This window comes from Sceloporus undulatus, chromosome 2, assembly GCF_019175285.1.
Source record: "Sceloporus undulatus isolate JIND9_A2432 ecotype Alabama chromosome 2, SceUnd_v1.1, whole genome shotgun sequence".
NCBI lineage: Eukaryota > Metazoa > Chordata > Lepidosauria > Squamata > Phrynosomatidae > Sceloporus > Sceloporus undulatus.
Genome location: NC_056523.1, coordinates 43,930,480 through 43,955,153, shown reverse-complemented (window position 1 = coordinate 43,955,153; position 24,674 = coordinate 43,930,480). Strand labels below are relative to the sequence as shown.

At 43.7% G+C, this 24,674-nt stretch overlaps 1 protein-coding gene and 1 long non-coding RNA gene across 2 annotated transcripts in view; both read left to right on the top strand.

Moving 5' to 3' along the window:
• Window positions 1–23,849, top strand: part of LOC121921099 — a 24,135-nt gene extending 286 nt beyond the window's left edge. The window contains exons 2-3 of the long non-coding RNA XR_006101839.1: window positions 721–808; window positions 23,635–23,849. This is a non-coding gene — a long non-coding RNA (uncharacterized LOC121921099). The remainder of the gene's footprint in view (window positions 1–720; window positions 809–23,634) is intronic.
• SUMF1 (sulfatase modifying factor 1) overlaps window positions 1–24,674 on the top strand; it is an 891,645-nt gene that overhangs the window by 291,304 nt on the left and 575,667 nt on the right. The window lies entirely within an intron of this gene.

Here is a 24,674-nt window from a genome sequence, read left to right as displayed (position 1 = left end):
AAGGCAGCTTCAAATGAAGCTGGATGGGGGGATCCTGAAGGGAAGGGAAGGAGGAAATAGGACTCGCCCTGTCCCCAAATGGCTCCCAGTATCTCAGTCATGGCACCCTCCTACACAAAGCAACCCCAGAGAAGGAAACTGGTGGGCCAGTGAAGGAGAGGAGGAGAAGGGAAGGCAAAGCAAGGGAAAGAATCTGCATAGTTTCCAGCCTCTTTCCAGACATCCAGACATCCATCCATCCATCTGACCCTCCCTGTTTCCCACCTTCTTTGCTTTGCTAAACTTCACTTCATTTTGTTCCCTCTTACATCCTTCCTCCCTGCTCCCTGCAGCACTGACCTTGGTTTCTCCATTTTACAGAAGGCAGCTTCAAATGAAGCTGGATGGGGGGATCCTGAAGGGAAGGGAAGGAGGAAATAGGACTCGCCCTGTCCCCAAATGGCTCCCAGTATCTCAGTCATGGCACCCTCCTACACAAAGCAACCCCAGAGAAGGAAACTGGTGGGCCAGTGAAGGAGAGGAGGAGAAGGGAAGGCAAAGCAAGGGAAAGAATCTGCATAGTTTCCAGCCTCTTTCCAGACATCCAGACATCCATCCATCCATCTGACCCTCCCTGTTTCCCACCTTCTTTGCTTTGCTAAACTTCACTTCATTTTGTTCCCTCTTACATCCTTCCTCCCTGCTCCCTGCAGCACTGACCTTGGTTTCTCCATTTTACAGAACCGTACAGCTAGACAGGGAAATACTAGAGGACTGATGGAGAAAAGGAGAGAACAGGAAGATGGTTGGGGGTAAGAAGCATGAGAAGGTGAGCAAGCCTCTTTGACAGATGCCTTTTTCCCTCTCTCAGCTTATTTTCAAGCTGTGTGCATGGGAGCAGTCCAAAGCAAGCATTCATAAGAAGAACTGACAAAAGCGTACTCTTTCAGCACTTGCAAATTATACAGAAAAGTTCAATGAATTCAAAGGGTTCCATTAATTCAAAGCTCTTTCCATAGACCACGTGCGAGAGTGGTCCAAAGCAAGCCTCATAGGCAAGACACACTGATGAAAGAGTGGACCCCCTCACCGAATGAATGGAACTTGTCTGTAATTTGCAAGTGTTGAAAGAGAAAGTGGTCCAAAAGTGATGTGTCAAAATGTGGGGGGAAAGCTGTATCCTCAGCCACCATTGTCAGCACTGATGAGAGTTGTAGTCCAATAATAGCTGGAGGGCTACACATTCCTCACCCTTATCCCACTATGTGTGTGTGTAAGACCACCTCTCTTTTGTGCACAATGTTGTTATTAACTCAGAGTGAGAACATTCATGTTCTAATGCATAGTATTGGATAGGTTGAGAGGGAAAAAGGCATAGATCAGTAGGAGAACACATGCTTTGCTGACAAATTTAATCCTCCTGGCCTTTGACTCAGATCGGAAATCCCAGAGAACTGTTGTCAATCTATCTGGACAGTAATGAGGCAGAAATGGCCCAGTAGACTGAGTATAAAGCAACATCCTGTGCAAGCATTTACAAAACCAATAGCCCTCAAAACACCAAATGGTAGTAAAGGAATGGCATCAGCAGATCTGGGATAGTACTAATAAGAGCACAATCCTATGCACATATCCCAGAGAGAGCTGCCCCCATAGAATTCAGTGGATTTTATTTCTAAGAAAAACTGCATAGAACAGTGCTTTTAAAAATAATAAAACTCATGGGAACAGGTTCAGTTTTCACAGCACATTCTTAAGGGCAATGTGTCTAACACTGTGCTGAACTACAATTTTTTAAAAAATGTGAGGCTTTGGAGAACTGCCATTCATGACAATACCAATACTATCCAGATAATACTATGGCTGGAGTCCTGTTGGCAATATATACCAGGGATAATTAGACCTTTGTACATGTATGTTCTTTTTGGCCTAAATACCTTAAAGGCACCAGATCCTGTCTGATCTTGGTGGCTAAGCAGGGTCAGTTCTCGTAAGAATTGGATGAGAGAACACCAATGGACACAGAGGCCTGTTACAGACTGCCCAAAATAAAGCTGCTTCAGGTCTCTTTGGAGTATGCTGTTTAAATGATGCATGCATCCTAAGAATCCGGAAGCTGCACCAAAGCTGCACTCCAGTGCTTAGGAATGGAGTGTGGCTTTGGCACGACCTCCAGACTCTTAGGACTCATGCATCATTTAAATAGCATATCTCCAAAGAGACCTGAAGCAGCTTTATTTGGGCAGTCTGTAACATGCCAGAGGTACCTGGGGCCCCCAAGGAGCCAGCAAGGGAGTGGAACGAAGGCCCGGTACAAACCGCCCCAAAAGGGCAGGATGGCAGTGGCCTGTTTGCCTGAGGAGGCAGCCAAACTGCCTGGTGTACCTTGCCCCAAAAAGAACCCGGAAAACCCGGGTTCTTTTTAGGACAGCACGTGCATGTCACGAGCGACGTAAGCGATGTGCAGCGACAGCTATACACTGCACATTGCTTATGTCAAGATGGCGGCTCCTGTGTGGAGGGGAGGCCGCCATTATACCACCACCGCTGTGATGTGCTAGGATTCTGGACCATGCGGTTGCCCTGCACTCTGGAACCCTAGTAGCAGCGGCAGCGGCATGCCGCTTTTGGCCCATCTGTCCTGGGCCGAACTCTGGTAGAGCTTTATATTATACCAAGCCCATGCACAATCTTAGCCCATGAATTTATGTCTGAAATGTGAAACTGTGGTACCAGATCCCATCTGAACTTGGAAACTAAGCACGGTCAGTCCTGGTTAGTAATTGGATGGGTGACTGCCAAAGAATACCAGATGGTGTAGGCTATATTTCAGAGGCAATATATATTTCACTGGCAAAACCACCTCTGAGTATTGCTTGCCTAAGAAAACCCTATGAAATTGACAGGGCCACAATAGGTCAATGGGTGACATACACAGCAAAAAATGAAGTAAATGTTCCAACTTAAGAATTCATGAAATAAAGAACATACCATACTTATATGCTCCACTAGAGAGTGAGATTTCATCCCTGAAGAATGTGACCGTATCCATATTTACCTGGGAACAGGCCACATAGGTCACAATGAGGTTTGCTTCTGAGTAATCATGCATAACATTGTGGTGAGTGGCTTGGAAGCAAAACTGTTGGGCACTGTGGGGTTTACTTTCAAGTAAGTGTGCACAGGCTTGGGCTGCCTATTCTATTCCACCTCTGTTTTGCAGCAGGATTTAGACTGCAGTGCCTTTTTGTATTTATCTTGCTGTTGTGTGCCTTCAAGTCATTTCTAGCTTACAGTGACCCTAAGGTGAAGCCATCATGGGGTTTCTTGACAAGATGTGTTCAGAGGAGGTTTGCCATTGCCTTTGTCAGAAGCTGAAGCATGTGACTTGTCCAGGGTCACCTAATGGGTTTCCATGGCCAAGCTGAGATTTAAACCTTGGTGTCCAGAGTCCAACATTCAAACCGCTATGCCACACTTCTGGGAATAAATCAAACTGAACATAATGGGACTACTTTCAAGTAGCCACACAGCAGATTATACTACAGATCTCAACTAACTAAAGTCAGCTCTCCATATCCACAGATTTTTTATCTATAGATTCAAGCATCCGTGGCTTGATAATATTAAAAAAATATTTAAATTCCATAAAACAAACCTTGATTTTGCCATTTTATATCAGGGACACAATTTTACTATGTCCTTGTATTTAATGAACATGAGTGTGACCGAAGGGATGCAGTGGCTCAAGTAGTTAAGACTCTGACTCTGTTGATTGCAAGATCAGCAGGTTGGCAGTTCGAGGCCCGGTTGCCACATGATGGGGTGAGCTCCCATCACTAGTCCCAGCTTCTGCTAACCTAGCAGTTTGAAAGCATGCAAATGCAAGTAGATAAATAGGTACCACTCCGGTGGGAAAGTAAACAGCATTCTGTGCAGTCATGCTGGGCACATGATCACAGAGTAGTCTTTGACAACATTGGCTCTTTGGCTTATTAAGGGAGATGAGCACCACCCCCTATGGTCGGACATGACTTAACAACTTTGTCAACGGGGAATACCTTTACCTTTAAGGCAAACCTATCATGGGATTTTCTTGCCAAATTTCTTCAGAGGGGGTTTGCCATTGTCATCCTCTGAGGTTGAAAGAGTGTGACTTGCCCAAGGTCCCCCAGTGGGTTTCATGGCTGAGCAGGGAACAAATCTTGGTTCCCTGCTCCAGAGTTATAGTCCAACACTCAAACCACTACGTCATGCTGGTACTCTTTCTTTTTTCTGTTCCATAGGGAATCATAAATTTGGATCCAATATTTTAGAAAATAAGTTGGTGAGGCAAGTTATTAAACCTGCCTAAAATGGCATGCTTGTTCTGTCCCTTTAATATGAATTCCCTGATTGCTTAATGTAAATTAAGTATACTGTTGACCTGTGCAGATAGATGCTCTATTAACTCCTTCCCCCTCCCTTACCCTACTGCAGATCAGTCTGCAAAATCCTGGTCACATGCAAAGGGCCACATGCACCATAGCTTGATTTGCTTAGTATATAGTTGTCACCCTGGAGAACAGCCTCATTAGCTGCTGTAAAAGTTGTCCAGCTTCACTGCCTACCGTGAATCTCTTACATCAGAACAAAACAAGGGATTGTGCTGCTAAGATCCTGTCTCAGCCAGACCTCACATGTGGCAGCAGCAGAGCACATGGTGCTTTAAGCATGGTGCAACATCATCACACAGGTGCCATCTGTTTTAACAGCACCTGTAGCTTAAAAAAAAAAAACAGCACACATTATTGCCTTGTCGGGAGAAGGAAACAGGGGAATGTTCAGGGATCAGTCGGTTTCCACAAGAGTCACTCACAGCCATAACAAACCTACGGTAGTTTTTCTGCTTAATTTAGTTTGGCTGTGTTGCTGCATTACATTCCCTCTCTTCCTGTCTCAGCCCTGGTCTCTAATGCAAGGTTGGGAAAAGACTGAGACAAAACTATCACAGAGATCTGTGATAGATGTTAACTGCACAGTGCCACCCAACTTCATTTCATCGGCATCCTTGTTACTTTGTCCTTACATGTCCCTGCTGTAGCTCTGTCTTTAGTGTGTGGTGCAGTAAACTATACAAGTGCAGTTGTGCAGGGAGGGGTAAACATGCAAGACCCCTGACTGCTGTGTGTCCCCAATAGGGCCAGCTACCAAAACATCTGCTCCATAGATGGCCAGCCAAGCTCTCTGCTGAAAGTCCAGGAGGTCCCTTGAGAAGACAAGTGAGGATCCCAAGATCACATGCTAGGAATTTTCTTAGCACAGGGAGGGGATGAGAGGAAAGAGGGAGCACTTCTTTCCTAGACAGAATTCTCCAGGGAGCTTTGATTGTTCAACAAGGAATTGTTGCAAGTCTACTCTTCCTTTTTCTTTTTCTTTTCATGTGAGAAATCATTGACCACCAAAGCCAGTCCAGGGACGTAGCCAGGATTTTAGGAAGGGGGGGGGTCCAGACTAAGTGCCACCATTATAATGGAGCTTGGGCACGATGGCGCAGCAGCACGCACCATTCATTTTTCTAATGGAAGGGGGGGTCCGGACCCCAAGAACCCCCCCCCCCGGCTACGTCCCTGGCCAGTCCTACCCTTAGGGAGGTTGAGGCAGCTGCCTCTGAAAATTGAGTGGGGATGTTACAAAATGCCAGCAAAATCTCTGGTTATTTAATTCAGGGGTGGGAGTCATGCAGCTATGGTTAGAGTACAACTTCAGCATACTCCATGATGAGGAATGCTGTGGGAGCTGCAGTTCAACAACAACAAATGACCATCAGTCTCACAAAACTGGCCCTGGAACACTAAATTATGGGATGCAGATACTCTCAAAGGTCTAAAGCAGAGGTGGGATTCATATGGCACCCCAGATGTTGTTGAGCTACTCCTCCCAGCATTCCTCATTACTGGATATTTGGTTAGCGTTGCTAGGAGTGACAGTCCGTTAACAGCTGAAGGGACGCATTATTCCTTTGTAGTTGTTGTCATCATATGCCTTGAAATTGACTCTTATTTATGGCGACTCTATCCCAGAGTTTTCTTAGAAAGATTTCTTCAGAGTACGTGTACCATTGCCTTCCTCTGAGGCCCAAGGCCATCCATTGGGTTTCCATGGATAAGCAAGGATTCATGTCTGGCCTCCCATAGCCGAATTCCAATACTCAGACAACAACACCACATTGGCTCCTACACCCATGTAGGGGTTTTTCCTTACCTTTTTAGTCTCTTGGTGTAGAGATTTGGCTGTTCCTTTTAGACCACTCCAAATGGTTCTGCAAGAGAGAAAGAAGGGGATAAATTTTCATGCCACACCAACCATAGCACAGAGAGCATTCTTCTTCTCTTCTCATGCCCTCCCTTCTAACCTCTACAAATACCATGAGTTGTTTGCTTTTTTAAAAAAAAAAAATGAAGAGTGCAATCCAGTTTTCCCTTACATAACATGTACAGAAAATTAACAAACTTATGTTAAGGTGTAATTACCATTAGGTGTGCCTGTCAACAACCAACATGAATACTTAAAATGGCCATTAGTGTAGCTCCTTCAGGTATGTGGAGAAGCGGGGTACAGAGGCCCTGCTGGAGCTGTTACATCACCTGTCATGAAGTGCTAAAATTACATAATGGATGTTTTTTTTCTCTGCTGTACTATCATGTTCAATGACCTTTTCCTGATTAAAGATAATGGAGAGACACATTATGTGCTGTACATTTAGATATACCCCATGTGACATTACATATACCACATGTGAGATGGGTCCAGCTCAGGGTTCAAAGTAAGGAGATCACTACTCAGTTGCAGAGTCCTGGGATGTCACGGTTGCCATGCTTCTCACCAGTTTGCCACTTAGACTCATCATTTTGGAAGCTACCGCAAAGGCCATCTAGTCTTCCATCCTGCCAGTAATAAGACAACAACAACAACAACAACAATTATCATTATCTCAGGGTCTAAAATCAGGAAGTCTGTTTGTTAGACTTGGAGCTGATTCTTACCATCACATTAATTAGCTGGTATGAAAATCTTCACTGTGTGTGATGTTTGTAGTTCCAATTTCATCTCTTATGGTGGTGGTGCTGCTGCTGCTGCTGCTGCTGCTGTTGTTGTTGTTGTTGTTATGTGCCTTCAAGTCATTTCCAACTTATGGCAAACCTAAGACAAATCTATTGTAGGGATTTCTTGGAGAGATTTGTTCTGAGGAAGTTTACCATTGTCTTCCCCTGAAGCTGAGAGCATGTGACTTGCTGAAGGTCACCCAATGGGTTTCTATGGCTGAGCACAGATTATGGTTTCCAGAATCATGGCCCAGCAGTGAAACCACTACACCATGGCCACAAAAAAATTGTCAGGCCAGGTATAGAACTACAGATCTGTTGTTTGGAGCACCACTACAAACTTTGAGCATACACATACACACTGGAGAACAGTGCACAAGGTGTGATCCTTTGTGCACACAGCCTCTGCACAGGGTAGAAATCTCTTATGCATACAGCCTCCTTATGAAGGAAGGCTCTCTTTTTCAACTTTCCATTCCCTATACAGGATGCAGGGGTTGGGTAATCCTGTTCCCACTCTTCACACATTCAGATCAAACCTTTCCTGAATGTCTGGATTGGATTTATATTTAAATACAAGAACAGCATCAAACAAAAAACTGAGATGTGTCAAGAAGTGGCCCAGTACAAACAAAGATGGTCTTGACAACTGGTTCTACATTGATTTCTGGCTTTATATTTTCAAAAACTTTCTTTTAAGTGAAAAAGGATGGTCTGCTTGGAATTGTTCAGAGGCTGCTAACTGTCTCATTTCCTGACCCATCAAAGCCCTGGACTCTATATGAAAGCAATTAAAAGACTAAAGAAAATACCCTTAAAAATAACTTCTCTTGGTCTGAAGTACATGTCTAGGTAACTTGATATTTGGGGCCTGGATTGTATGGTTTGTGTAGGTTGTCTATACATGTCTAGAAACAAACCTTGGTATCTAGGCTGTGTGTTGTTTGTGTGATTTATACTATGACTTTCATCCTACAGATGGGGACTCAAGTTGGCCAACAATTATTATTATTATTATTATTATTATTATTATTATTAAACTTTATTTCTATAGCGCTGTAATTATACACAGCGCTGTACAAAGTCAGTAAAATTAGGAGTAAATAAAAGCCTGCCCAAGGCGTACATTCTAAGATAATAACAATTAAAAGAGGAATAGATAAAATTACCAAATAGAAAAGAAAAAACAGATTAAAAACATCAAATATCAAACAAATCACATCACATCAAATATTGTCAGACAGCCAGATTACAATCACAAATTCCCTGAGAACGCTTCCCTAAACAATATGGTTTTCAGCTCAGCCTTAAAGCTGGTTAGGGAAGTGATGAGCCATGCATGCAGAGGAAGAAGGTTCCAGGAATGAGGGGCAGCAAGAGAGAAGGGGCGGATCCGGGATGGGGCAGAGGAGATCCTGGGTTGAAAGAGGAGACTTTGGCTATCAGAGCGGAGAGTGCGAGTAGGGATGTAGGGAGAGAGAAGATCGGTTAAATAAAGAGGGGCCAGCCCATGCAGGGCTTTAAAGGTGAGTAGCAGAAGTTTGTACCTGATGTGGAAAGGAAAAGGGAGCCAGTGAAGGGAAGACAGCAGAGGGGAGACATGATCATAACGGCGAGCGAGTGAAATAATGCGTGCAGCTGAATGCTGAACAGAAATTAATGGGTGGAGATGAGAGGGGGAAGCCCTGCCAGGAGGAGGTTACAGTAGTCTAATCGTGAGACCACTAGGGTATGGACCAGTATTTTTGCGGTAGAAGCTGAGAGATATGGACGGATTTTGGCGATATTATAGAGAAAAAATCTACAGACTTTGGCTGTAGTCTGGATCTGAGGGATAAATGACAAAGAGGAGTCAAAGATGAAACCAAGACTACGGGCTTCCTGGACCAGCTGGATCGAGATGTTATTGATGGAAATGGAAAAGGAATAGTGAAGGGTGGGCTTAGGAGGGAAAACAAGAAGCTCGGTCTTGGACATATTGAGCTTCAGACGCCGATGGTGCATCCAGTGGGAGACAGCTGTTAAACAGGATGACACTTGCTGCTCTAGCTCTGGTGAAAGATTAGGGGTGGAAAGGTACAGCTGGCTATCATCGGCGTACAGATGGTAGGAGAAACCAAAAGAACTGATAAGTTTGCCAAGGGAGAGTGTGTATAAAGAGAACAGAAGGGGACCCAAAACAGAGCCCTGAGGAACTCCAACAGATAAGGGGACAGAAGACGAGGTCTGACCACCCGAGACCACTGAAAAAGATCGATCTGACAAGTAAGATGTGAACCAATCGAGAACAAGGCCCGAGAAACCAAGGTCAGAGAGTACATCTATTAGGAGACAGTGGTCCACGGTGTCAAAGGCCACAGACAGATCGAGTAGGACAAGGATAGAATAAAGGCCATTCGCCTTGGCCCTCAAAAGATCATTTGAGATCTTAGTAAGGGCCGTCTCTGTGGAGTGCCGTGGGCGAAAACCAGACTGGAAGGGATCCAGAATGGAGTTGGTTTCAAGAAACTCAAGACAGCATGAATAGACAACTCATTCCAACATCTTAGAGAGAAAAGGAAGAAGAGAGATTGGACGATAGCTAGCCAAGGAAGAGGGGTCAAGAGAGGGTTTTTTCAGGACAGGGGAAACTAAGGCATGTTTGAAGACTGAGGGGAAGAAACTCGAAGAGAGAGAGATATTAAAGATATAGAGGAGGGAGGGTAACAAGGAGGGGGCTATAGAGATTAGAAGACGGGAAGGAATTGGATCAAGAGAGCAGGTGGTGGGTTTTGATGAGTTCAGCAGCGAAGAGAGTTCTTCCAAAGAAACAGGAGGAAACACAGAGAGTTTATTAGTAGGAGGGGCGAGGAGATTAATGGTGGGAGCCAAATCATGAGGAGTTAACTCAGAACAAATGGTAGTGATCTTTGTAATGAAGTAATTGGCGAAGTCGGAGGGAGAAAATAATGGAGAGACGGAGGGAGGAGAGGGTTTTAACAGTGTGTTGAAACAGGAGAACAAGCGCTGCAGGTGCCTCTCATTGGCGCAGATCAATGATTTAAAGTAGTCTTGTTTGGCCATCGACAGGGCGCGTGAAAAGGATAAAAGAATGAACTTAAAATGGATAAAGTCGGCTCACTCCCTGGACTTTCTCCAGAGACGTTCGGCTGCTTGGGAGCAGGACCGGAGAAATCTAACAATGGGAGTGATCCAGGGCTGAGGCCTAGTCGTAGAGGAAGAGGAGGACATGCGCGTAGAAACTGGGGCAAAGCTGTCAAGAGTTGAAGAGAGAGTAGAATTCAGTAAAGACATAGCTGAGTCAGCAGAGTCCCCAAGATTGAGAGAAGCGAAGGATTAATCCAAGGACTGAGTGAGATGGTTAAGGTTAAGAGAATGAAGATCGCGGAACTGGCGGAGGATGGTATGACGGGGAGGAGGGATGTAGGTAAGAGTAAAGGAAAGTAGGTGATGGTCAGATAGTGGGAAATCAGAAGCCAAGTAGTCAGACACGACACACTTGGAGGGGAGAACTAAGTCAAGACAGTGACCAAGGGAATGGGTTGGAGAGTTGGAATGGGGTTGGAGACCGAAGGAAGCTAAGAGAGAGCTGAAGCGAGAGGTTGAGGAATTCTTGGGATCGTCGAGGTGGATATTAAAGTCACCTAAGATCAGGGAGGGGACAGTATCTGAAAGAAAAAATGTCAACCAAGATTTGAAATCTGTGAAAAACTGAGACGCTGAACCAGGAGGACGATAGATGATGGCAACCCGAAGTTGCAGAGGAAAAAAGAGTCTAATGGAGTGTAATTCAAATGAAGAGAAGGAATAGCTGGGGGGAGGAGAGAGAACCTGAAACTGGCAGGACTTTGATAATAAGATGCCGACCCCTCCTCCGCGACCCTCAGGGCGGCCAGTGTGGGTAAAAGAGAGACCACCAAGAGAAAGGGCAGCAGAGGTAGCGGTATCATGGGCCGGAAGCCAGGTTTCAGTGAGGGCAAGAAGATTAAATGATTGTGATAGAAAAAGATCATGGATTGCCGCTGCTTTTTGGGACAGCAGAGTGGCAGTTCCAGAGAGCGCAAGAGAATGGGAGTTGGGAGATAGGGAGGGGGCGGATAGGGATGAGATAGGGAGAAGGAGAGGTGCGAGGAGCCATGGAGAAGAGAGGTTTGGGTGACAAACAGATGGCAGGAGAAAATGTAGAAAAGAGAAAAGCAGAAAAATAAAGATACAGTCCAACAGTGCTGGATGGGATGGGCTGGGGATCCCAAGACATGAGGGAGTTGACGGAGGAGAAGGGTAGCTATGGGAGCCTCCGGATGTCTGAGGGGTTACTGCCCCGCCTCTCTCTCTGCTGAGCTGGAGATGCTGCTGCTACTTCCAAGGAGTCCCAGAACAGTGGGAAGAGGGAGGGAAGGTCAGCATTCAGTAGAGGTTCCTCTCAGGAGGCAGGCTGGCTGGTGTTCACAAAGGAGGATAAGGCTGAAACAGTGCCCTTTTAAGGGGAAAGGCAGGCCCACATTGGCTGGAACCGCATTGGCTGGAAAGATAAGACTGAGAAATTAAAACAGACAGCGTCACAAGTGGTTAAGAATAGAATAGTTGGAAAACAAAGCTAAAACAAAAGGAAGCACCTATCTTGATTAGAAGCTCCCTTCACAACCCTTCCCAACCTGGTGCCCTCCATAAATGTTAAACTACAAGTCTCATCACCCACAACCAGCATAGCACTGGTTGTGGGTGATGGCTTGTTGGAGACAGAGCTGTGAAAGGTTGCTTTTTGGACTTCATTGTTAGCTGCCCTCAAGTCAACCTTTTCTCAAGGCAACCCTATGGATGAGACATCTTCCAAGACCCCCTGTCCTCCACAGCTTTGCTTAGACCCTGCAAACTCAGGTCCATGACCTCCCTGATTGAGTCTAACCATCTGACATGTGGTCTTCCTCTCTTTCTGGTGCTTTCTACCTTTCCTAGCACTATTGCCTTTTCTAGTGAGTCATGCCTTCCCATGATGTGGCCAAAGTATGACAGCCTCAATTTGATCTTTTTGGCCTCCAGGAAGTCATTCAGGTTTGATCTGTTCAAGGACCCATTTGTTTGTCTTTTTGGCCATCCGCAGTATCCTCAACACACTTCTCCAGCACCACATCTCAAATGAGCTGATTTTCTTCCTATTTGCTTTCTTCACTGCCCAGTTTTCACGTGCTGTATGTACATGGGGAAGGGGAATATAATGGCTTATACGATTCTGACTTCAGTGCTTAGTTGTATATTTTTATTCTTTAGGATTTTGTGTAGTTGATTCATAGCTGTCCTTCCCATTTCTAGTCTTCTTCTGATTTTTTTATGCATTCTCTATTTTATTTTACTATAATTCCAATAATTCCCAGCCAGCATGACTATTGGTTATCCTGGCCAAGAGGGTCTGGAAGTTATAGCCCAGAAAGTAACTGAGCGAACCTCTGGCTGTACTCCAACATATCTGGAGAACTAACAGCAAGCTAATGAAACCTGTTATAATACCTGCTTCCATCTAAATACCTAGCAGTCAATTCACACAACTATTTCTTATGAGGTAGCCAGAAGAGAAATATTATATTTAAAAAGCAATCATGTGAATATGCCCCCCAGATTGTCAAACCTGTTCCAAATTCTACATGTTCTACTTTTTAAAGACATGAGTTTTAACATGACATTTAACTCAAACATACACTCTCCCCCCCTCACACACACACCACCCTCATTGAAAAGTCACCTTGTAATAACTTCTGCAGCTCTGAAGTAATATGTAAACTTGTAAGATTTGCTGTGCCTGGGATAATGCTAGACCTAGCTGGGACACTATTCTTACTGCAAGTCTTAAACAGGTTCAGCCTCCCTTGTCCAGAATCCCAAAATCCAAAATTGTTCACATAGGTGGCTGAGATAGTGATATACACAAATATTAAAAATATATAAAATTGCCTTCAGGCAATGTGTATAAGGCATGTACATACATGAATTTTACATATAAACTTGGGTATCTCAACATATATATGCAAATATTTCAAAATCCAAAAAAAATCTGAAATCCAAAACATTTTTGGTCTCAAGCATTTTGGATAAGGGACTCTTTGTCGCACTCTTTGAAATTCTGTCTTGCACTCCCTGGAGTTATAGGCACTGCAAGTTGGGGACCCCTGTTCTACACAAACTTTGCATAGATTTGTGTGTGTGTGTGAGAGAGAGAGTGTGTGTGTGGGTGTGCACAAAATGTTTTCTGTGCAGGAAACAATTTTTTTCTGTGCCAAAATAATATTTCTATGGAGAAGTATTATGGAGCAATATATTTTCTGTGTGGAAAATGTGTTAAAATATGAATTTTCACAAAATTAGTCTTAAGCTGTGAATAGTCTTTGAAAAATGAACAGTTGTTAAAGACTTTCTCATAGGGAAATGGCTAAAATTATTCATTGTATCCTTTGAGAATGAATTTAGTGAAGAACTGCGTCCCCAGTAAACATGCATAAGTTTGCACTATGAATCATTGAGCAGGTAAACCAGTAAATGGGTTCTAGTTTCCTTAGTCTCTTCCTCTCCAAATGTATTGCAATTAAATTAACATATCAAACTGTTTCGCAATTATGCAGAGCACTCTGGGTGACCTGAAGTCAGAGCAGGACACGTATGGAACATTTTTCATTTAATCTTCTTTCCTCTCCTCTCCTTTGCCTCCTACTCCTGAGGGAACAACCCTGGCTTTAAGTGAATAAAACTTCTAAAGCTTTCAATATCCTTTAACATCCAGTTAAGCACCACCACCCCTTTTAAATCATTTTACCTTTTTGTGTTACATATAAACATTGTCCAAGAGCCAAAAATGTAGAAGAAATCACAGACACTGTGGCTATAATTGCTACCAAAGAATTCTATCCCTCGCCTACACAGATAGAGCAAGCTGCAGACATGCACTCATTCTCAAGGATGCATTTCAAGCACATGATCAGGCTCCAGAAATTATAACAGTGTGAAACCACATTTAAGCTTTGTGGACTCCTGGGGAGACCTTTTCAAGTTTCACCATTCAGAATCAAATTACCAGGTAAACATCCCAGGATACCTCAAGGTATGTGAGGTGCTGCAGTGCTGAAATCAATAACTGTGCCTCCCTCCCCTCTGTAATGATGGTATTTCTATCTCCTGTCATTTACACACATAATTTTTGCAGGTGTTGTGTAAGACACAAACTCTTTCTTTTTAAATACAGTTATGCATTCACTTCCAAGTGAAATTTGGAAAGAGTTCTAGTTTACCCCTGACTGTATTCCCTAAGTACCAGAAGTACATTCCACTGTATTAAATGATGTCCCTAGTGGAATTTTTTTCTGTTGAGACCTGAGGTGACAGGAGGGATGAATCAAAAACTTCATGGTAGCAGTAGGTCAGTAGCGGGCAAGGCCAGAAATGGGTAAGGCCATCTTTTTCCTTCTCTCTTTCTGACATCCCCTTCTATCTCCTTCTTTATTTTTCTATAATCTCCCCTTGCTCCTTGCTCCCCACATACACACTTGATCACCTATCTGCCAGGTAATCATTTCAGACCTATGCCAAGTAGGATTTCTCATTTACCTGGCAGATAGGTGAAAACTTGTAGGAGGCTTCGGAAATTAGGGTGAGGGTCGCAGGTAGCCCAGTTCCACTCTGGTAGCACGCTTAGATTTGCAGCCTAAAGTCAAAGGTCTTGGTCTGTGCTGGTGTCAACATTCAAGTGGCCACTCCAGTGATGTTCTGAGTTGTGGAGGCAGAGGTGTGCCTGTTTGCTGGGAGGATTTTGCACTGGATGAGCAAACGAGAAAGTGAGGACTGAATACCTCCTTGCACAAGTACCTAAAAAGTAATAATAATAATAATAATAATAATAATAATAATAATAATAATAACAACAGCAACAACACGATTTATTATTATTATCTCCCTGTGGATTGAGGCAGGATTACAACAGAGATAAAAATACAAAAAAGCGGAAAAACATAATAAAACATATATTAACCCCTAACCCTCCCACCATTAGAAATAGTAAAATTCAATAACAATTTAAAATGACATCAATAATATAGCCTAAAATAAACAGGATGGAGTAGGCAGACTGAAGGTGGATGGGGCTTTCTTTCTTTCTTTCTTTCTTTCTTTCTCTCTCTGGGAGGTTCATCTGGGAAGGCCCACCAGAAGAGATCTGTCTTGACAGCCTTTTTAAAGGTGTCTAAGGTGGTGATAAGATGGATCTCTTCCGATAGGTCATTCCAAAATTTCAGAGCAGCAGAGATGAAAGTCCTCTGAGAAGTTGCAGCCAATCTGGTCTTCTGTGGCTGCAATAAATTATTCCCAGAAGATCTGAGAGTGCGGGGTGGATTATAAAGGGAGAGGTGCCATCATTGTAACCAGGAGTCAGACCAACATAAAATTCAAAGAGGATTTTAACCAATGTCCTTCCTTAAAATGTTGTGCTAATTGTCTTGGTGCCCAGACTGTATCAAGTAATTCAATTCTTGTATTTTGTAATGCTTCTCCATCCAGTCACTAGAGTTGACATTTGATTATGTAAAACCCTGCATTTGCTCTTGTGCCTTCAAGAACAGTTTCACACCCATCCAACAATGGAAAGAAGAGGGAAAGTGGTTTGAATCACAGTGCTCAGTGCCAATTAGAGTAGACCCATTTAATCAATCATTAAGTCAGTACACCAATAAGTTCCATTATTTCACTGGATCTATTATAGTTGGAACTAACAATAGGATTTATGTCATTTATTACCTCTTAATGCAGTACAGGGCATATGAGGCCTTCCATATATTGTTGTACTCCAGCTTCTGTAATCCCTCATCATTGGCTATGATGGTTATTATTGGTATGAGTTATATTCTAGTAACATCTAGAGGTTCACACACTCCATATTCTTGTGGTAATATCTGAAAATTAAGCTATTGTTAAAGGCACAGATAAATCTGTAAATCTACTTTCCCCATACATATGTATTAGTAGACATAGGTTTACAGATTTATCTGTGCCTTTAACAGTTGCAGATATTACCACAAAGATGTGGAATGTGCGAACCTGTAGAATTCGCATAAGTGTGCAGCTAAATAAACTGAGCTGTGCAGGCAAGTAGTTTCCCACCATGTATACTGGTGCAAAATAAGTGAACCAGAAGTACGATTACGTGATAAATGATGCCATGAAAATTGCTGTCAGCATGGTATTTTCTATAGGTAATAGCTAGACATGTAGTTACATTTCAGCTCCCACCCACCCCCACCCAGCAGGCATGCTGCACCTTTTAATAGATGCATGGCCAGAAAAAGCATGCTAACAGGCCAAGTTTTCCCCTACACTGTGGGGAATGGAGTGATAGAGGACAGCTTGACCTCTTATTTGAAGCCTAATTCTATATAGCTCCTAGCAGAGGTGTGCTATAGTCAAGGAGGTTTTAAAGTACAGAGGAGGTGATCTGGGAAGAGTGTGGGAAAGGGGCTCCTTTAAATTTTCCTTAAAAATTTCCTTAAAAAAGTTTCCTTAAACTTTTTTCCTTAAGGGGCTTGTGGGGACTTTTATTTAGAGGAAGTGAGTCAGAGACTTGCCTCTGGAAGGAGCTAGTAGCCAGGAGCTCTCTATATAACTAGAGTCCCAGTTGATTGAGCTCCCTAATGGAATTTGGGGACAAAGACCTTGCCCACAGGGGTTCTTTACACTGGTGTTTAACAGGGGAAGCCCACAGTCTTGTTTCAGTGCCTTCTTAAAACTTCTCAGTATGGACACTGAGGGAACTGCTGCAGTCACCTGCAGCAACTGTGGGATGTTTGTCTTCTTGCCTAGAGATGTGGGGGCTTCACCTGCACCAAGTGCAAGTTGGTGGCCCACTTGGAAGAGAAGGTTCAGCAGCTGGAGGCCCAGGTATCTACATTTCAGCATCTTAGGGAGCAAAAGGTTTTCCTTGACAGAATGGACCAAAGGGTCTTCAATGGGAAACACACAGAGGAAGTTGCTGGGGAGAAGGAGGTCAGTTCACATACAACAGAAGTAGATAGTTGGAGGAATGTCACACAAAGAAGTAGGGAAACCAGGGAAGGTTCTCTGAGCTTGCAGCTACAGAATCGATTTGAATCTCTCTCTATTACCAAGAATGATGAGGAAGGGCAGCAGGGACAGAGCAGGGGACCCTGGGAGTTCCACCAAAGGGAACAGCTGCTGCTAGGCCTCGGAGGAGGCATGTGGTCCTGGTGGGGGACTTCTTGTTGAGAGGTACTGAACCAGTGGTTTGTGGGCCTGACAAGATATCTCAGGAGGTGTGCTGTCTCCCTGGGGCAAAGATTCGTGATGTGACAGAGAGGCTGACAAGACTTGTCAAGCCTACTGACCATCACCCCTTTTTTTGGTTCATGTGGGAACCAATGAAACTGCAAGGCACAGCCTTCATAATATCATAAGGGATTATGAGGCTTTGGGTAGGAAGTTGAAAAAGATGGATGCACAGGTTGTCATCTCATCTCTTCTCCCAGTCGAAGGGCACGGTCCAGGAAAGGAGAAGAAAATAGCAGAGGTGAATAACTGGTTCCGCAGATGGTGCCGCCAAGAACGATTTGGATTTTTGGATCATGGTTTGAGGTTCCATGAGGAGGGACTTCTGGCAAGGGATGGATTGCATCTCATGCCAGCTGGCAAAAACATTTTTGCCAATAGTCTCAAGAATTTGATCAGGAGGGCTTTAAACTGAGTTATATGGTGGAGGGAGACAGTATTCTGGAAGGCAAAGGGGCTGGAGAAAATAGTCAAACTGTCATAGAGGGAACAAGACAAACAGTGCAAGGACCCAAAAGTGGGAGGTTAAAAAACTTGCACAGGCAGCAAGTAGGGGAGACCCATGGTCTAAGATTTCTCTATACTCTCTCTCTGGCTTTGCTTTGTGAACAAAGATTCAGGAAGGACTCATCCTGTGCTTTGTACAAGCGCATTGGTGACTAAAAAGGCCAATTCGGGATAAACAGGTCCGGTTGCAGAAAGCACAGCAGAAAGTCTCCTTGGGTGATGTTTCCAGGTTGCAGTTCTTTCTGCGTTGTTGTTTCTCTTCGTGGCTTGTTCGGTGTGAGCTTTCGAAGAAGGCTGCAGCATCATGGATAGTACGTCTCCATGCCTCCCGATGCGAGACCAGAGAGGGCCATTGTTGGTGATCTATCTGGCCAAGCCTGAGATGTTGTTTCAGGGAGTCCTTGTATCTCTTCTTTGGAGCGCCTCTCTTACGCTGACCCATGGCGAGTTCACTGTAGAATACTATTTTGGGGAGGCGATGGTCCTTCATCCTAGAAACGTGTCCTGCCCAGCACAGCTGCATCCTCAATAGCATGGCCTCAATGCTGGTGATCCCTGCTTGCTCGAGGACAGCAACATTGGTCACATAGTCAGTCCAGTGTATGTTTAGAATTGTGCGTAAACAGCGCTGATGAAAGCGTTGAAGGAGTCGTAGGTGTTGGCAATAGGTGACCCATGTTTCAGACCCATAGAGGAGAATAGACAGTACAATGGCTCTATACACACTGATTTTTGTGCTTCGCCTCAAGTGTTTGTTACTCCAGACTCTTTTGTGAAGCCTTCCGAATGCGCTATATGCTTTTGCCAGTCTGTGATCGATCTCTTTATCAATCTTGGCATCTGAGGAGATGATGCTTCCCAGGTAGGTGAACTGCTGGACAGAGTTAAGCACAGATGTGCCTACGGTGATGTGGGGATGGTAGTGTTCTTCCTGTGGTGCAGGCTGGTAGAGAATTTCCGTTTCCTTCAGACTGACTTCCAGCCCAAAGACCTCTGCAGCTGTTGCAAAACAAGATATGAGGCGCTGCAGAGCTGCTTCCGTATGGGCAACGAGGGAAGCATCGTCAGCAAAAAGCAGCTCACGGACTAGATAGTTTAGAGTCTTAGTGCGGGCCCTCAGGCGGCTTAAGTTAAACAGGCTACCATCAGTACAGTAGCGTATATAAATGCCGTCTTCTTCTTTGAGATCTGCCATAGCCCTTTGGAGCATCATGCTGAAGAAGATTGTAAATAAAGTTGGAGCAAGAACACAACTTTGTTTTACACCATTAGTTATTAGAAAGGGCTCCGAGAGAGCGTCGCCATATCTGACTTGACCTTGCTGGCCTTCATGTAGCAGGATGATCATTTGGAGGAATTTGGGGGGGGGGCATCCTAGTCGTTCCAGGATCTGCCACAGACCTTTTCTACTCACAGTGTCGAAGGCTTTGGTGAGGTCGACAAATGTTACATAGAGTCCTTTGTTCTGCTCTCTACATTTCTCTTGCAGTTGTCTGAGGGCAAATACCATGTCTGTAGTGCTCCTATTAGCTCTAAAGCCACATTGACTTTTGGGGAGAAGTTCTTCTGCAATGGCAGGAACTAATCTGTTCACTAATCTCTACACTAATGCACAGAGAATGGGGAATAAGCAAGATGAACTTGAACTCCTAGCACAACAAAGCAAATATGATATAAAAGGTATTACTGAAACCTGGTGGGATGAGTCTCATGACTGGAATGTAGGAATATAACCTTTTCAAGAGAAATAGGCAAAACAAGAAAGGGGGACGAATAGCCTTATATGTCAGGGACATTTACACCAGTGAAGAGATCCAGGACATCAATACTGGCAGCCAGGTGGAGAGCATCTGGATAAAAATAAAAGGAGAGGGAAACAAAAGGGATGTTATTGTGGGAGTGTACTACAAACCTCCAAGTCAGATAGAGGAACTGGATTATGTCTTTCTAGAACAGATGACCACACACTCAGGAAGGGGAGATGTAGTAGTGATGGGTGACTTCAACTATCCTGATATTTGCTGGAAGTCAAACTCAGCCAAATCCTCAAGGTCTAGCAAATTCCTCACTTGTCTTGGAGACAATTTCATTGTCCAAAAGGTGGAAGAGGCAACAAGGGGATCAACTATTTTGGATCTGCTCCTAACCAACAGGGATGATCTAGTTAATGGAGTGCAAGTGGTGGGATCCTTAGGTGGGAGTGATCATGTACTCCTGGAGTTTGTTATAAAATGGAAAAGAGAAGCCAGGCATAGTCAGACACACATTCTATACTTTAGGAAAGCTGATTTTAGTAAACTTAGAAAAATACTGGGGGTGATCTCATGGTCAGGAATACTAAAAGAGAAGGGAGTTCAGGATGGATGGGAGTTTCTCAAAAGGGAGATACTGAAGGCACAATTTCAAACAGTTCCAGTGAGGAAGTAAAATGGGAGGTGTCTCAAGAAACCAGGATGGATGACTAAGGAAATTTCAACTGAGCTAAGTTTTAAATTGAACATGTATAAGAAATGAAAAAATGGGGAAATCACGAAAAAGGAATTCAAATAGCAGGCATGTGTAGGGGTAAAGTCAGAAAAGCTAAAGCGCTAGAGAGGTTAAGAACAACAAAAAGGGCTTTTGGGGTATGTCTGCAGCAAAAGGAGGAAGAAAGAAACATTAGGGCCACTGTGTGGAGAAGATGGCAAAATGCTAACAGGGGACAGAGAAAAGGCAGAATTACTCAACACCTTCTTTGCCTCAGTCTTCTCAGAAAAGGCAAAGGGAGCTCAACCTGAGGATAATGGAGCAGGGGACAGAATAGGGGAAATTCAGCACAGAATAAGTAAAGAGATAGTACAGGAATACCTTGTTAATCTAAATGAATATAAGTCTCCAGGACCAGATGAACTACATCCAAGGGTATTAAAAGAACTGGCAAATGTAATATCAGCAAGTGTAGTATCTTCAAAAAGGGGAAAAAAGAGGATCCAAACAATTATTGTCCAGTTAGTCTGACATCAATACCAGGAAAGATTCTAGAGCAGACCATTAAATAGAGAATCTGTGGACATCTACAAGGCAATTCCATAATCACAAAAAGTCAACATGGGTTTCAGAGAAACAAGTCATGCCAGACAAATCTTATGTCTTTCTTTGATAAAATTACCAGCTTGGTGGATGAAGAGAATGCTGTGGATTTCAGTAAGGCCTTTGACAAAGTTTCCCATGACATTCTTGCAAACAAGCTTGTAAAATGTGGACTAGACAAGATAACTGTTACATGGATTTCTAATTGGTTGATTGTCCGAAGCCAAAGGGTGCTCAACAATGGCTCCTTTTCATCCTGGAGAGAAGTGACCAGTGGGGTCCCACAAGGCTCTGTCCTGGAGTCAGTGCTATTCAACATCTTTATCAATGACTTGGATGACAGAACTGGGACACACACATCAAATTTGCAGATGACGCCAAATTAAGAGAGTAGCTAATACCCCTGAGGACAGGATCAAAATTCAGAATGACCTTAATAGATCAGAAAGCTGTGCCAAAGCTAACAAAATGAATTTCAAGACGGAGAAATGTAAGGTACTGTACTTAGGGTGGAAATATAAAATGAACAGATATAGGATGGGTGACAACTGGCTGAATGAGACTACATGTGAAAGGGATCTGGGAGTCCAAGTAGACCACAAGTTGAACATGAGTGAACAGTGCGATGCGGCAGCTAACAAGGCCAATGCATTTTAGGCTGCATCAATAAAAGTATAGTGTCTAGATCAAGAGAAGTAATAGTGCCACTCTATTTTGCTCTGGACAGGCCCCACCTGGAATATTGTGTCCAGTTCTGGACACTACAGTTTAAAAAGGATGTTGAAACACTGGAGCGTGTCCAAAAGGGGGTGACTAAAATGGTGAAGGGTCTGGAAACCATGCCCCATGATGAACGACTTAAGGAGCTGGGGATGTTTAGCCTGGAGAAGAGAAGGTTAAGAGGTGACATGATAGCCCTGGTTAAATATTTGAAGGGATGTCATATTGAGGAGGGAGCTAGCTTGTTTTCTGCTGCTCCAGAGACTAGGACCCGGAGCAATGGATGCAATCTACAGGAAAAGAGGCTCCACCTCAACATTAGGAGGAACTTCCTGACAGTAAGGGCTGTTTGACAGTGGAACACACTTCCTTGGAGAGTAGTGGATTCTCCCTCCTTGGAGGTCTTCAAACAGAGGCTGGATGGTCATCTGTCAGGGATGCTTTGATTGAGATTTCCTGCATGGCAGGGGGTGGACTGGATGGCCCTTGTGGTATCTTCCAACTCTATTATTCTATGATTCTTGATTTTCTGCCTTTTTCATAGCTATGAGTGGATGCATGGATATAGTGGTGGTGGGAGAGAGAATAGTTACACTAAGCCTTAGGGACCAGCACATTTCCCATTCTGCATCAGCACGTCATTGTTGACCTGTGAATGTTAAGACAGCAATGAGAAAGGAGAAATGCCAACTAGGAATTTTAGCCAGGAAACATGACATTTTATAGCAAATGCAGCCAAATTGTTGGCTGGATAAACTAATATTCAGCCTCTCTTCCCACTAACTCTTTGGCCTGGCTGGGTTATGCTTCTTTCTGTGAACAGTTTTTCCATTACTTCAAACCTGCATGAAGCTCCTCAGTGGACTTTGATGATCCCTGCTCCTCCTTTAATTTCATAAACTCTTTGTCTTTTCTTTCCTCAGAACTCAGCTTCCTACATTTATCCTCCAGTCAGCCCCAATTTTCATTCCCTTAAACCCACTAAGTCCAGTGCTTTCAACACCCGTCCTACCATTAAGCAGAGTGAGGTAGCAGCTGTGTGGAATGTGCTAAAATACTGGAAAATCAAGGGTGATTTAATTTGTTATTCCTATAATGCTTACTGCCAGAAAGAGGAGGGCCACTTGTGGGATTTTCTTCCTCAAATGTAAAAATCGGTCTTGATAGATCTTGCAGATTATGCACCTAGACTGGGGATGGGACTGAACAGCACTTGATACCCATGGCAGCAAAAAGACTTGGACCAACCCTGGTCCCCACTCTTCTACCACTTCATTTCTGGGCTTTCTGCGCCTAGCACAATCTTTCCCTTCCGTTGCCAGTGGCATTACTGTGGTTGGTGTCACACCTGCCTATCCCCAGCCACTCACTTCCAGCACAACCAGACCACTGCTGGGGGATGGTAGTGCCTTCTGTTTAGGGTCTGGCATGACTGCTCAGGCCATGCCAGACCCTAAATGGAAGGCTCCTCTGATGCCGTTGAATGGCCTATTTAGGATCTGGCATCATGGCTGTTCAGGCAAACAGCCACTCCAGACCCAAAATAGAAGGCCAGCCTCCCCAGCAGCAGCTGTTGCTGGGAGGTAGTGCTGAGGTCTCCTGATGGCCTGTTCAGGGTCTTGCAGAGTGAAAAGGGAGGTGACAGCCTTCTGGGCTGTTACCTGGTTTGGTCCACACCCTCAGCACCCGTCTAGTGATGCCACTGCCATTGTTAGTTTTCCTCACTCCTGTTTTCCTTGCTTTTCCATTCTCCAAACTATCACTCCTTCTTCTGACTCTACAACATAACTGTGAATCTACATGTACAAGTACAAAGCTACCTCTTGATGACTACAAGGTAGGGATTCTAAGACAAAACTCTAGAAAGCAAAATGGCATAAAAACATGATTGGCATATTTTACAAGGAGCGTAAAGTATTTGTTGTTTTAACGTTGCATATTTCTTGTTCTTTTTAAACAGACGGGCATCAGGAGCACTTGCAGAACTACTGCAGACCACCCAGAGATTCATCTGCAGATCCCTATCTACTTTCTATCCACCTGATTTAATCTGTCCATCCCACTTTCTGCAATTCCTCTCTCACTCCTTCTGCCTTCTGCAAACACATGAAACAAGTCTTGGGCATAACGAGTTCTTGATAAGACAGAAGAGTAACACATATTTACACAGTGTGCTTCTAGTCCTCTTTGATGTTATAAAATAAAACTTGAATAAATAAATAAATGTAGATAAACATATTTGAAGTGCATACCTTGTAAGACAATCTACTTCAAGAACACTTATTTTGAATATTTACTTATGTTACTTATGAGTTACACTTATATCGTATCTTTTCCTCTGATGGGCTTAAGGTGGTTTACGTGGCTCTCCTCCTCCCTAGTTTATTTTCAAAATAACCCGTTAAGGTAGGCCAGACTGAAAGAGAGTGACTGGCTCAAGATCCCCTAGTAGGAATGTGAAACTAGATCTCCCACATCCTTGTCCAACACTGTGACTACTACACCACATGCAAATTTGTGTGTTCTATGTATGTTTGGTCAGGAGTTTGCTGTAACATGTGAGAACTTGTAACACTTTTTTTCTTATGGGGGGAAGGCTATCTTCTCTCTCCACACGTCTACATTTTGTCTATAAATTTAAGTCACTTAAGCTAGCCCTTATATTAAATTGGCATGGTATTAAAAATGCAAGCAAAAGGAGTTTGCTGAGTGGACATGATTATTCTTTTTAGCATAAGTACAGTGTCGGAAAATAAGAAGCACTCAAAATACTCTGTCAAGCAGAAACATCCTGCAATGAAGGCCAACAGTAAAATAAGACAAAGATACTACAAGAACCTGGTGTTTGTATGAAAAAGATAAAATGGGCCCCTGCACCCAATATGGTACTATGGCTTAAAAGCTCCTCTTCAAAGCCAAGGGGAAATCTCTGAAATAGTCATTCCAGTAAGTTTCCATTTGAACAGCCACAAAAAGAGATACATTTTTCCATGATAAAGC